At 41.8% G+C, this 14,977-nt stretch overlaps 1 protein-coding gene across 5 annotated transcripts in view; it reads right to left on the reverse strand.

The window, feature by feature from the left end:
* Scp2 (Sarcoplasmic calcium-binding protein 2) overlaps positions 1-14,977 on the reverse strand; it is a 661,095-nt gene that overhangs the window by 229,797 nt on the left and 416,321 nt on the right. Inside the window, exon 1 of one of the 5 annotated variants that reach the window (XM_067140230.2) lies at positions 5,261-5,350. The exons of the other annotated variants lie outside the window; for them this stretch is intronic. The gene's annotated coding sequence lies outside the window, so the exon portion shown is untranslated. Of the gene's footprint in view, positions 1-5,260; positions 5,351-14,977 lie in introns of those variants that run through there. 5 annotated transcript variants of the gene reach the window in all.

A 14,977-nucleotide genomic window follows, 5' to 3' on the forward strand; every position in this document is an offset into this window, starting at 1 on the left:
CCACAGAGGCGGATAATAATAATAATAATAATAATAATAATAATAATAATAATAATAATAATAATAATAATAATAATAATAATCGTCATCGTCATCATCGTCGTCATCAATTATATTCACGATGCCCTGTAAGCCAAATTCTATGATTTTTGCCTATCAAGGAGGAAACATAAAATGGAGCCGAGAATCAGAGTTGGTACCATCAGGCACATATCCTCTCTTCTGAGCATTAATCTAAGACAGCAATCAAATGAATTGAAAAAATGCAATGAATGTTTAAATAATTTTCCTGCATTCATTTTAATAGGATGATTTTTGTAAAATTTTGTTAACATCTTGTTTTATTAGCTTCTCCTTATCCTGTAGCTTCTAACATATTCTGGTGCCATTGTTTGAAATATGTCGCACTGAGAGGAACATTTTGGAACCGTTCTTAGAGAGTGAACTGTTTATGACAGTAAATCGAGCTTATAAGTAATAGCTTTAGTGGAAGTCAATTTTTAATAATACATTGATTTTAGCGGGACATTGCAGGGCTAACTAACTACTGTACATGTTTCGTATCTGTTTCATTACTTCAGAAGTACAAAAAAGGAAATGACAGACGACTACTTATTTTACTGCGACTCAGGGCTGGGTGTTTATTAACTATCCAGTGAAACGGATAAAATACTATACTACTGTATGATGGAAAAAATATGGAATGTATGGTTTTGTTCTGGCATATTGTAATGAAGTTTCTGGTATAAGAAACATTTCGGGCAACGGAGTACGACTATAAGGAATTGTCTCGAGTTCGATTTATGTGCCATACTTGATATACTATACAAGGATGAAGTGAAAAACCTGGAATATAAACGCTACTGATTCTGGAATGAAAGTAAAACGTTAGCATTAGAGAAAGAAAGAGGGCACACAATCTTGTACACATTAATTGTCACATTCTTCTGTTCAATAAAAATCCTTCCATCCCGTGAGCGTTTCAACCAGACTTATCTGTCCCCCAATATTGCCGAAGGCAAGTTTTAAGAAACAAATTGGTATTTATATCTTTTGACATTCAACCAGAAACACTCATGAAAGAACGAGCACTATCAAAAATATTTTTTTAACAAAAGTTGATTTTTCTATATTAATACAAGCTTTAACATAAAATACAAACCCAATCGGGGTAATTAGATTTGTTTCTATGCCTTTTAGGTTTAAAAAATATGTATGGTCGTGAAATGTACATTGGTTAACCAAAGAAACTCATCTATCATACTTGAGCAATTCTATAGCAGGTCAGTGTATGTTGTGGTGGTAGTAGTAGTAGCAGCAGATTTCTTTATTAGTGGCGAAATAGGACGATAATGCCCTCTCTTAAACACACAATACGAAACAAATAATGCAAATGTTAATGAAAATCTATCAGCCAAAGGTGAATAAAAACGAAAAAGGAAGATTGTACTACTTGGTAAATTAGTGAAATCTATAAGTTTTACGAGAATAACGAAAGACGAAAAGCAAATGAGTTATTCATTCATATGGCGTGCATACATCAAATTAATTCCAGTAACAATTTAGAATATCATAAATGACTGTCCGACTCGTTGGCTGAACGGTCAGCGTCCTGGCCTTCGGTTCAGAGGGTCCCGGGTTCGATTCCCGGCCGGGTCGGGGATTTTAACCTTAATTGGTTAATTCCACTGGCACGGGGGCTAGGTGTATGTGTTGTCTTCATCATCATTTCATCCTCATCACGACGCGCAGGTCGCCTACGGGAGTCAAATAGAAAGACCTGCACCTGGCGAGCCGAACCCTTCCTGGGATATCCCGGCACTAAAAGCCATACGACGACCAATGACTTTCTCCAGAAAATGACCATAGGAAGCACTTTTGAAAATAGTCAGGGATTTGGATGTTCTGATATTTCATGGAAAGAATTTCACATTTTAGAGTCAGCAACACCGAAAGAATGACTGCGAAACATTTCGATTTAAGGAAACAGAGATGGTAGTAGTTGAACGAGAACGTGCACTGCGCCAATATGCTGGTGTTCTCTCTTCCACCCCAGCTGCTTATAGGAAGGAGTTACATGCGCACCATGCAACAGGTTATAAATTAATCTAACATATGCACTTTGTGCTCGTTGAAACTTCAGACATTTGTCTTTTGTTAGGTCTGTCAGTACAAAGTCAAAGAAGTCAGGAGCCTGGACGAGCTTTAATTTCAAGTTGAAAGGACTTTTGAAACGAAAAGTCTCGTCCTTGTCGTCCATATTCCACTAAAAACTAGAGGTCCTATGGCTATAATCACGATTACGATATCATGAGGCACGTAAAACGATAAGATTTCTTGCTTGATCGCTTTCTACAGCTCTGTAGGACTGAGGACATGAATTATACAGAACTATCCAGTTTCCAATCCCGGTGCTGACGACGACTATAGGGTTTACCTTACAACTCCAGTCTGAAAATGTAGCCTTTAGTCGCTCAAAAAGAAAATGAGCTCATGGTGTTTTATAATTTCCTTGCAGGTACACTTTTCTCAGAAAACTAAAACATTCATCAAATTAATTCTAGCAATAATTACAATATCATACCTGAATTTCTCCAGAAAATGACCATAGCAAGCACCTTTGAAAATAGTCAGGGATTTGGATGTTCTGATATTTCATGGAAAGAGTTCCACAATTTAGAGTCAGCAACACGTAATGGGAGGTGAGTTATATTTTGATAATAATAAATTAAAGCGAAATCTTATAAAATATTAAATACGAAGAACATTCTCTTTTGTGAGTGACTATATATTTATACTTTATTTCATTTCCTTGGGCTTCTAACCCAGTTCTCCCAGATGGTCAGGATGTATTTCAGTGTCACGCGCTCAACGTGGTAATATCTTAAGTCTTATTACTTACATTCCTTGAGTAGGGCCACTGTCTCTCATATCGCAGATCTCAATTGATCTCACGGGGAGAATAAATTCCTCTTTAACCCCTAGAGCATGAATGAAATCTGTGGTCGAGTCTGGAATCGAACCTCAATATTGAGGACATACAATTGAGGAATGTATTTTCAAAAGCCGATATTTGTATGAATAATGTTTCGAGATACTTAATTTCTTTTGCCGGGCTGAGTGGCTCAGACGCTTTAGGCGCTGGCCTTCTGACCTCAAATTGGCAGGTTCAATCCTGGCTCAGTCCGATGGTATTTGAAGGTGCTCAGATACGTTAGTCTTGTGTCGGTAGATTTACTGGCACGTAAAAAGAACTCCTGCGGTACTAAATTCCGGCACCTCGGCGTCTACGTAAACCGTAAAAGAAGTTAGTGGGATGTAAAGCCAATAACATTATTATTATCTTAATTTCTTTCGTCTGCACCAGGAAGGTATGCATTCTTTTCAGTGGGGGTTTCTACATTTCAAATATTTACTGTGACATCTGAAATGCAGAAACATAATTGAAAATAACGCATATCTTTTTGGTGATGACAGAAAGCTAAACATCTGAAAACTAAATTTCATGTAGCTATCGGTTTTTGAAAATCCCGATCTTCAATTTATCTAGGCATCAACGTGCAGGTTCCGAGAACACATTACTAAAATGAAGTGAAATCATTATTCTGTTGGGTACTCAATGAAACATTTTTAATTTTTCATTGTCGACAAATACCATCTTCATATCCAGTGTGTTGCTCCGAATCCTGGTCGTTGTAGTAATAATTTAATTCAGTTCTTGCAAATGAACTAAGTCTTGGTGATGAAACCCATTAACAGCAGAGTGATAGAATATGTCTATCTAAGAACAACGATACAGCTTTGCGGAGAAATACTGAATAGGCTACTAAAAATATAATGAAAAGCAGAAATTGATTAACACTTTTCTTCTTCTTCTTCTTCTTCTACCGCTTTTCCTACACCTGTGGGGTCAGGGTGCGAGCTGTCAAACGTACGTGGATTTGGCCCTGTTTTACGGCCGGATGCCCTTCCTGATGCCAACACAATATGGAGAGATGTAATTACTCTTGCGTGTTTCTGTGGTGGTTGGTAATGTAGTGCGTTGTCTGAGTATGACGAAGAAAGCGGTGGGAAACACAAACACCCAGTCCCCGAGCCAGAAGAATTCATCAGACGTGATTAAAATCCCCGACCCGGCCAGGAATCGAACCCGGTACCCTCTGAACCGAAGGCCTCAACGCTGACCATTCAGCCAAGGAGTCAGACGAGAAATTGATGAAATTATCTTTGAAAATTGCTTGCCAAAAAGCTAAAAGAACAAAACCAGTTGAATAGATCTGCAGAATGAAGAAACTGAGAAGGTAAGTAGTTATTATAATTTACGGAAATTATGAAGATTTTTACAAGTGGTTTAATGACGCACTAACACATGGAAGGTTTTAGGCGACGCAAGGGGGGAAAAGGGGGTAGGAATAGGAAGGTAGCAGCGTCCCCAGCATTTGCCTAGTGTGAAAATGGGAAACAACGGAAAACCATCTTCAGAGCTGCCGATGGTGGGATTCGAAGCCACCATCTCCTGATTTCAAGCTCACAGTGAAGTGTTAATTTCAGGTAATAATACAGAGTAATATAATATGAGCGTGAAGAAGTGTTTTGCCGCTCTCTACTTGCCACATTTGAGTAAGTCGTTGGGTAAAAAGCAAAAGCAAAATAAAGCCACCTCCGTACAGGCCATGAAGGCCCTTGGAGGTGTGGAAGGTAAAGGATTCCACTATCCGTAACCTCGGCACTTGAAGGGGTAGAGTGGTTAGCTCTACGCCTGGTCACCTCTGCCCCCAGGAATTAACCTGGTACTCATTTTTGGTGTGGGGTGAGTGAACCTCAGGGCCATGTGCACCTCCGGAAGTTTCTTAAACTTTACGACTTCCTAACGGGGATTCGAACCCACGTCCTTCCGGGCGAACCGAGCACGCCTTTACCGTTTTGGCCAGGCAGCCAAGTTGTTGGGTACTCATTAAAAAGTACACATTTTAGCACATGGAGGAAAATAATTGAGATAAATTATATGACAGAGATAAGATCCTGTCTATTGACGTTAAAATTGATGTATATTTGTCTTTCCAGTGATTTGAATACCATAGTTGGAGTGAGGGTGGGGGAGAGCACTTGAACCGACAAATCTAAACTAGCACCAAATTACTTGTAGTTTCGATTTCCATAGTATTCTGTCTTGAGTTATGAACACTTTCGTCAAATCACAACACGTGGACACAAACACACACACGGTATACTCTACCATTTCATAGTAAGTTTATCTTACCTTCTCAGCAAGACACACAAGTTTCGCCTGAATCGTGGCGACGTCGTTAGGTGGTAGTGAACGACTGGTTCTTTAAATCTACGATGTCCTGCCCTCCCTGTGATTAGATGACGTCATGTACCTGTTACTCAGCGCTACCTATCGGAGACTATTTCTTCATTGTGACATCACGTGCTCACAAGTGTAGGCTTGTCACGTGACTGTCCTATGTCTGATTTATGTTCTTCGGAGAGCTAAGGATAGGCCGGCGAATGTTTGTGTGATAACCACCATACATGTTAATGTTAGCTAATCTGTTTTCTATCACGATTGGTTCCATCTTCTGCGCTCATGGTAGCAAGGTTTGGTGTCATTTTCTGGATGCTGTCCTGCAGAAAAAATGATGGAATATGTATAACTATAGGTCATTTTAAGGACATCTATGGGTGTATACGATGACAATTATTTCTGAAATACCCAGAAACATTTACGGAAACTGGGAAGTATGATTGAACATAGTTATACCGAAGGCCTGGAAAGCTGGAAAGAAGATCTGATGATTGTAACGTACAACTCTCTATTAATTCGATTAACATTAACAGGACTGTGGTTGCATACGGAGTTTATCTGTCGGTTAAAGAAATGTACTATCGAGCAAGTTGGCTACGCGCTTTCAGTAACCTAACTGTGAGCTTCAATTCTGAGCATGACGCGTTCGAATCGCTCTGTCGGCAGTCCCTTATATGGACTTCCGTGATTTCTCATTTTCACACCGGGAAAATGCTAGTGCTGTACCCTCATTAAGGCCATAGTCGCTTCCTTCCCAGTCCTAGTCCTGTCCTATCCCATCCTCGCCATAAGACCTATCTGTGTTGGTGCAACGCGAAATAAGTAAAACGGAAAAAAGGAAAAGGAAGGTACTTGGACAGCAGACATATTAGAAAAGAAATGTGAAATCTTACACTACCTTTGTGCGAATGTGAAGGTCTTGCGTCTTGATAGCTTTTACCACACAGGTTATCGTTATGTAGATAACAGTGCTGGATAAAATAAGTGGCTCCTCCTTAGTTTGGATGACATGAAGTCGATGTTTAACCATTAGATCCCACGTTTAGCTTTTGGTGATTACGTGTGAAAACTGGAATCAGGCTCTTTTTCAACAATTTTGTAAGAATTCACTTGCCATTAAACCGAAGGTGTGTGATAGATCCTCTGATCCACGCAAATTCATATACCTCGGTAGTACGTGGAACTGTTACCATAACCCAGTACTTCATTGGAAAAATGTTATATAAAGTTGTAGGTATACCATAGCGTAGAATCACCTTCCGCAGTCATAATCAGAGTCAATCCAGAAACCACAATTCAGTGATTTGATGTCAGACAACGGGAAATCTCGACGGATATCCTGACGTTAACTTTCTTCCTGGGCTAACGTGCGCGCCAAATACAAATTCAAGGACATCTATCGATTTGTTGAGAGGAGGACGATTTATCGCAGTTTGACCAGAAAACGAGATAGATCGACAGAAAACATTTTGAGACACAAGGATTTGTTCAGTAAGATTTTGAGGGAAGTGTAGTTGGGAAGAACGATAGGGGTAGACCAAGGTATGCATGTGATGAACAAATAGATGTAGGATACAGTAGTTGCGTAAAATAAAAATATTACCACGGGATAGAGTGGCATGGACAGCTGCATTAAACTAGTCTATGGACTGATGTCCCAAACAACAAGAATCTTAAATTATTCTATATTCATGTAATGGAGCAGATATCAGCATAAAATATGGCACCTGACAGTGTTGTATTCTTACAGGATTGATGATGTCCTAGACGAGTATAATTACTGGCTGACCGAGCTCGATAGCTGCAGTCGCTTAAGTGCGGCCAGTATCCAGTATTCGGGAGATAGTAGGTTCGAACCCCACTGTCGGCAGCCCTGAAAATGGTTTTCCGTGGTTTCCCATTTTCACATCAGGCAAATACTGGGGCTGTACCTTAATTAAGGCCACGGCCGCTTCCTTCACACTCCAAGCCCTTCCCTTTCCCTTCGTCACCATAAGACCTGTCTGTGTCGGTGCGACGTAAAGCAACTACCAGAAAAAAAAAAAGAAAAAAAATACTGGCTGCGTGGTTAAAGTCACGTAGCTGTGTGCAGTAGCAGCGATTGGGAATTAGAAATGGGAGGGGGGTGGCACGAAAATGTATAGACTACAAAAATTACCGGGAGAGTAGTAAAGGTTGAACTGTGGTAATAATAGGTTTTTAAAATTTAGATCCAATAATATACAGTACAATAAAAATTCACCAAAGGAACAATTACACATGCATCGCGATTGAATAGAAGTACGGCGTGATTATCTATTTAAATAAAGTTTTAGGGGGTCCGCTGTCTGTAATTTCGTTTTGTTTTTGCCAATTTTTCAGGTATTTATCTGTTTTAGGTCATTTCAAGACCGTATCAGTGGTTTTTAGCTTTCGTGTCTGTCCGTCTGTTCCACCATCATAGCGAAACAGCCGGATAGATCTCAACCAAAATTCATATATAGAGTATACTAATCCAGGGGAAGGTTTAGATATATATATATATATATGATTTGAAAATCACTGAATATACTGGGGGTTTATAGGGAAATCACAACAGTTTTCTTCCATTTTCTTTTATACTATTGATTTTCTGTAAAATCCGTGGACTATGTGTGAAACGCCCCTTCATTATAAACAACTTTTGTTATGTACATAATTTCGCTTACTCTTCAAATGACGGAGAAAATTATTGTTATCTGCGGGCCTGATGCTCTGCATTGAGTGACCGACAGACCGACAACAAACCTCCAGGTTATCATGACAACGTCTCTCACTTCTTGTGGTAGAGGTAATTATTGTTTTAAGAGGAAATACAACTAGGCAACCATCCTCTATATAACACTAATCAGAGAGAAAAAATGGAAGGGGTCCGACACTGCGAAAAATGAAGGTATCGGCCAAAGGAAGACACGGGCATGAAAATGAAAAGACTCCCTAGCCCTCCATATGTAATACCGCCGGCGTCTGAAAAGAACGACAGTTGACCAAGGAAGGTCGGATAGGATAGATGAGAGTGAGGAGCCTGGCATAAGTAAGTGGAACCAATGCCAGGACTCAGCTGAGGGCCCCGTGGTAGCCAACCCCGTTCAAAGTTCAGAGCCCCTGGAGCCCCTTTTAGTCGCCTCTTACGACAGGCAGGGGACACCGTGGGTGTTATTCTACCGCCCCCACCCACAGCAGGGAAGTAACGTATTGCCATTTTCGTCATCATTACTGTAAACTCGCGGTTGTTCCTTGGGTAGAAAGCCGTTCTGCGGGATATTGGCGGAATACCGTTGGAGGTTACAATTGTCCTCGAATAGCACTAAGGGGCGTTGTTAATATTTGAACAGTACCGCCGAGTGTAGCCCAATATTTCACACCGTAAGGTATTTTCAGGCATTTGCTGTAATTTTTACTGTATTTATTTTCTATTTCTGTTCTCCGCTTTCATTTCTTGCCTCTGCCTTGCCTCTTTAGGCTTAAGTAATAACGCCATAAGTCATCATCTTATCTGTTTACCTAAGAATCCCTGCACCTAAATTTCTCCTCTGTTACCGCTTCTTATATCCGTAACCCCTACCATCACAATTTATTTAGGGACATTTTATTTTCAAATACATTCACTTAATATTTACATACTGTATTTATCCTATACGGTTATCCTCAGTTGTAATCCTATTTTCTATTAATTTCAACTTCCTTAACTGTATTACTTTCTTTCTTAATCACTCCGTATGTATGCGAGTGCTAATCCCGAAACCTAGACACTTGTTTCTTTGAGGAAAAATTCCAAGCTGTTCAAATGTATAACTTTTGGCCCCGGAAAATATCGAAATATGGGTGCAATTTTAATGACGGTGCAGACGTTCGTTTCGGGATAATTCGTGGCTAAACGGTAAGTCGTATCGCAAAACAGACAGAGAGATCAACAACTTTAGTCCTATGACTTATTGACGTGCCTCAGTTGTTGATATGTTAGATAGCGCTGCGTTTCTCGATTATAATAAAATCTCTCCAGCTCGATTGTGACTGGCATTAGGAAAAGGGGCCTGTCTTTGTAATGAAAACTCTCAATCTCTACTGTGAATGACAGTTGCCAAGTGAACCTGACGTTATAGTAGAAACTCCGGAACTCGATTGTGATCAGCAGTTGAAAACGTGGCCTGCCATAATCAACAAAACTTCCCCTAATGCCTACCTCACATCGGAAACAACGTATGGTGTCTTCCCTGTTTTGTTTCTCGGATAACGCTAAGAGACGTGCAATTTAATATAATATTAGTTACTGCCTTTGCAGTAATTTACGGAGAAATCCATATACAATGTAGAATACCGTACCGAAGCACGGGTGCGTTTGCTAGTACAATAAAAAATTAAATATTTGACTGCACATTAAGAAAGTAAGGTACTAGATAAACCACACAAACACTTTGAATAGTGAGACTTCCAGACTGTCGAAGCGGCTGAAACATACTTAATTATCTATAACCTTGGTAAAAATATACCCCTGATTCACACAGCACATGCTAGAAGTGCAATTACTATGTGATAGCATAAACCTGCGCCAAATCCCAGACTTTGAGGGGAAAATAAAGCCTTGTCACCCTAACGTGGTCACTAGGAGCCGACGAGAACACTTTGGTAGCAACTAGCGAAGTGAATATTCCTTCGCCTCTCAGTCATGCTGCAACACATGGACTTGACCGCTTACACAACTCATTTAGTGCTCAACTAAGTTTTTGTAATATCATATGCTAATTGCGCTTCTACAAACTGCTACGCGAGTCTCCACATCTTGCTATGGCGCTGTACGAATCGGTTTACTGCGTCGCACGACATTTTGTGCTTATTTCCCCTAAGTATGTCCTTCTTTTGGCCGGCCCCGTGATGTAGGGGTAGAGTACCTGCTTCTTACCAGGAGGCACCGGGTTCGATTCCCGGCCAGGTCAGGGATTTTTACCTGGACCTGAGGGCTGGTTCGAGGTCCACTCAGCCTACGTGATTAGAATTGAGGAGCTATCTGACGGTGAGATAGCGGCCCAGGTCTAGAAAGCCACGAATAACGGCCGAGAGGGTTCATCGTGCTAACCACACGACACCTCGTAATCTGCAGGCCTTCGGGCTGAGCAGCGGTCGCTTGGTAGGCCAAGGCCCTTCAAGGGCTGTAGTGCCATGGGGTTTGGTTTTTGGTTTGGTTATGTCCTTCTTTTAATATTTAAAGAAAGGGAATAATTAGGTGATAAGACAACAGGGTTAATTGTTTTTATAACTCCTAGTTTCGGTTGGCTAAAATGGAATAAACATTTTCTTCACAAAGGGGGAGGAGGTGACAGCCCCCTTCGACCATCTAATCGCAGACTAGCTATGTGCTTGCTTTCGGGAGATATGGTTTCGAACCCCGGCGTCGGCAGCCCTGGAGATGGTTTTTCATCGTGTCTCATTTCCACACGTGGCAAATGCTAGAAATGTACCTTAATTACGACCACGGCCACAATTTTTTCTATAATGGACTGTGGTGAGATCATACCAACTAGAATAGGTATAGAGAAATAATGTACAGTATAAGAATAGGAAGTTGGCCAGAGTGCAGTGGAAGCATAAGTACAGGGCAGTGGCACGCACACGCCGAAAACCTTCTGATTGTTCGTGCGATTTTAAACCATTAGCATAAATAGAACCGAATGTAACTAAGAAACAAAAGAGAAAAGACCAGCTCAGTTGTTTAGGTGCTTGTTTACTATGCTCAAGATATCATACAGCAAATAATTGTACATGCAAGTATTAAACTATTGTATAGCTCTTTATGCACTGTGACTGATAATCTTTAATGTAGAATACAACATAATAATATTAAGGCTTATTAAGGCACACATTTGGGGAAATAGTACGTAGCGTGTTTTCGTATCGAGTTATATCGAGACATACAACGCTGTATCCATTCCTAATAATATCACAAGTTAACCTTGTACGGTGTATTTTAGGATAGTATAAAGTATGTCAGTGAGGTTGTTACAAAGCTTTGTAACACGGTTCACTGAACAGGTCTCAACTCACGTTTCGTTTGGCGTTCAACACACGGTGGCTTCCTGGAGCAAGAGAAGCAACGATCTCCTAAAGTACTAACCTCGCTAAAAAGTTTTGAGTTTTGTAGGCTAAAACATATCCATTGTTGTGCTTTAGAATGCATTGATTAATTAGCCCATAGACTAAGAGAGGAAGTTCAGAAAGAGTTGTGTCCATAAAATCCTGGGCATTGGTGGTGCCCTGGCCAGTGAACTTCGATCAATGAAGGGGTCACTTACCCAGTTTATTTTCTGTAGGGTGGAGTCAGGGCGGGTTCCCACGGTGGACGCTACATTTTATTCTGGGCTGTGATAGGACAAAACTTTACACGCTACCCCTTCATCACGCTGCCGGCACCCTTGTTCGTCTTGGGGCGAATTTTGTTCACTTTAATTGGTTATTTTGTATATCTGACGAACAACCATACTGAAACACCGCATGCCGTGAAATCACTGAAGTTAAGCAACATTGGGATATGTAGAAAGGCAGAGTGTTCACGGAATATTAATATTACGTCTTACAAAGACAGAAATTTGAGGGCTGATGCCTATAAACATTGCTGGCTTCAGCCCTAAATAATAAAGTTATGTGTTCGTATCTTTCGTTTGGATTACTTTTTCTGCCTTGTTAAGCAACCCTATGCACTGGTTTACGTTTAAGCTGAAAAATCCTTATGATAAGTTTCACCTTGAATTCTTAGCCTTTTCATATAGCTTATTAGAAGCCTGTAATGTCTCTCTTATTTTTTTCTAGTTCTGAACCCAGAACCATCATTTTCTCTAGCGCTGCGAAATTTGATTTATTTCACATGATAACAAATTACACACGAATGTAATTCTGTCTTACAGGAAGTTTTGTGTTAACATGATGGAAGTCTTTTTTCTAGAGGGCTTGCATTCGAGAGATAGTGGGTTCTACTTCCTACGGTCGGCAGCCCTGAAGATGGTCTTCCGTGGTTTACCATTTTCACACCAGGCAAATGCTGGGGATGTACCTTAATTAAGGTCACGGCCGCTTCCTTCCCACTCCTGTCCCATCGTCGCCATAAGATCTATCGGTGTTAGTGCGACGTAAAGCATACTGAAAAACAATTCTAGTGGTTTAACGTCGCATTAACACATCACATGTTTTCGGTGACATGCGAATGGGAAAGGGCTAGGATTGGGAAGGTAGCGGTCGGTGAAAACGGCTCTACCATGGGATTCGAACCCACCATCTCCCGAATGCACGTTCACAGTTATGCTACTCTAATCGGACGGCCAACTGAAAATCAGCTGAGTTTCGTTTACTAATGGGAATGAAAATGTCGAACACGACCAATAACGACTCGTCAGTCAAGTAAGGCATGTCAAGTAGACTGTCGACTACCCAACTCCGTGGCAACCAGAGCTCTGCAATCGAGTGGTGAAGCCACGTGTACCCACTCCGGTACTGCTGCACCTGGCTGTCTTGTTAGCCACTCGTATCCACTTGGCTGGGTGTGTGGCGACGGTGGCGTGCCAGATGCGACCGTGCCGCATGCGACCCGTGCCACTAGCGACCCGTGCCACTAGCGACCGCATAATCTGTAACCGTGCCGGATGCGACCGGCGTTGACAAGCAAATTGTCATTTCATAAGTTATGTCATCATCCAAGATAAGGTAAGCTAAACGAAGTGCAATGCCATTTCAATAAGTCCTACAAGCAGCTACTGCCCCTTCTTTACATAACACTGGGGCAAACTCGTTTTACAATACGAAACATGGTGATGCGTTTACGTTTTTACCGGGCGAGTTGGCCATGCGGTTAGAGGCGCGCGGCCCTGAGCTTGCATTCGGGAGATAGTGGGTTCGAATCCTACCGCCGGCAGCCCTGAAGATGGTTTTCCGTGGTTTCCCATTTTCACACCAGGCAAATGCTGGGGCTGTACTTTACTTAAGACCAGGGCCACTTCCTTCCCATTCCTAACCCTTTCCTATCCCATCGTCGCCTTAAGACCTGTCTGTGTCGGTGTGACGTAATGTCACTAGCAATAAAAAATGATCTTAATTCTCTGAAATTAGGCCTATTTACGACTTAGGCATACTTATTTATCGTGTCCTATTAATACCAGGAGTGTCCGAGGACGTGTTCGGCTTGCCTGGTGCAGGTCTTTCTATCTGATGCCCTTGGGCGGCCTACGCGCCTGCATGTGGGGTTATGATAATAAAGTAGGGAGAGATGAAACCAGGTTTCGGCACGTAGCCTACTCCTCTCGAATAATATCAAGGGGTCTTCTCAATGCTTTACGTCGCCATCCGAAGGGCCGAATCACCATCAACAGCATCATGTCCCCTCACTCCATTTGAACACTGCGAAAAGGTTTGGATTTGAATCCCGGCTTTTGGCATGCAATCTAGTGATTAGAAACTGTCTACCACCAACTTTCCTACCCTGCCGGCCAACATTCTGATGGTGATTTTTTTTATCCAGGCTAAGGGGCTCAGACGGCTCAGACGGTTGAGATGCTGGTCTTCCGACTCCAACTTGGCAGGTTCGGTCCTGGCTCAGTACGGTGGTATTTGAACGTCTTCAAATACGTCAGCTTTGTGTCGGTGGATTTACTGGCACGTAAAACAAGTCCTGTGGGACTAAATTCTGGCACCTCGGCGTCTCCTTAAACCATAAAAGTAGTTACTGGGACGTAAAGCCAGCAACATTATTATATTTTTCTTTCGACCAATGGCACTCGAACCTGCTAACAACGGTGTCAGACCTTTATTTTAGAAACGACCAAGTTAGCTACTTATAAGCAATCTGCCACTTGGGGACAGCCCTTAATGTAGATCAATTGTAAGTGATTGATGGGTCGCATGCGGCACGGTGCTTATCCGCTCGGTCGCTATTGGCACGATAATGGCCGGGTCGCATCCGGCACGGTCGCATCTGGCACGTAACCGTGGCGACTACGGCCAAGCCCGAGCGAGCTCCACTCACTTCCTGACCTGGTTAACCAACACTCAGCTTGGTGGAGAGAAATTTAAATGTTGACCTCCAGTGCGTGCTTCTTGAAGGGGTTGCGTAGTGAACCATACTGTTCATGGACCAATAGTATAGATTTTAGTATTGGATATTGGGATTACATAAGACCACCCACGAAGTCATTGTCTTATAGTATATTTCATAAAAGAGGCCAGAAGAAGCGTCCTTGTGTGAAGAGAGCTGGAGCGTCATTATGAGAAATCTCCAGAACCTCATTAAAGGGAGTTATGTCCCAAGCCAAGCCTCTTAATGAAGATTGGGGACGCTTCCCGGATCCCGGCAAAACTTACCTTCGGAGGGAAGAAAGAATTAAAGTAATATATTTGGTTACGGAAGAGTTGCATTGGATTTGATACAAGAATTGCAACCTGCATAATTTCTGCTTTATTTTGATATGCATTAGGGCTGCAATCATAAATGCATTCGTTAAATAAGGTACTTGACGTGCGTTGTGCGGGAAAACTTCGAGTCGCGGGCGCGCGTATTCTGCACGCGATCAAGTGGCGTGGTTACGCTAACCTGGTTATAAAAGCAAGGCCGCCTGGCACATCAGCCTCATTCTTTGACCGTAAGGCTGCTTGAACGAAGTCGTCATGCTACAA

This window comes from Anabrus simplex, chromosome 1 (genome assembly GCF_040414725.1).
Source record: "Anabrus simplex isolate iqAnaSimp1 chromosome 1, ASM4041472v1, whole genome shotgun sequence".
NCBI lineage: Eukaryota > Metazoa > Arthropoda > Insecta > Orthoptera > Tettigoniidae > Anabrus > Anabrus simplex.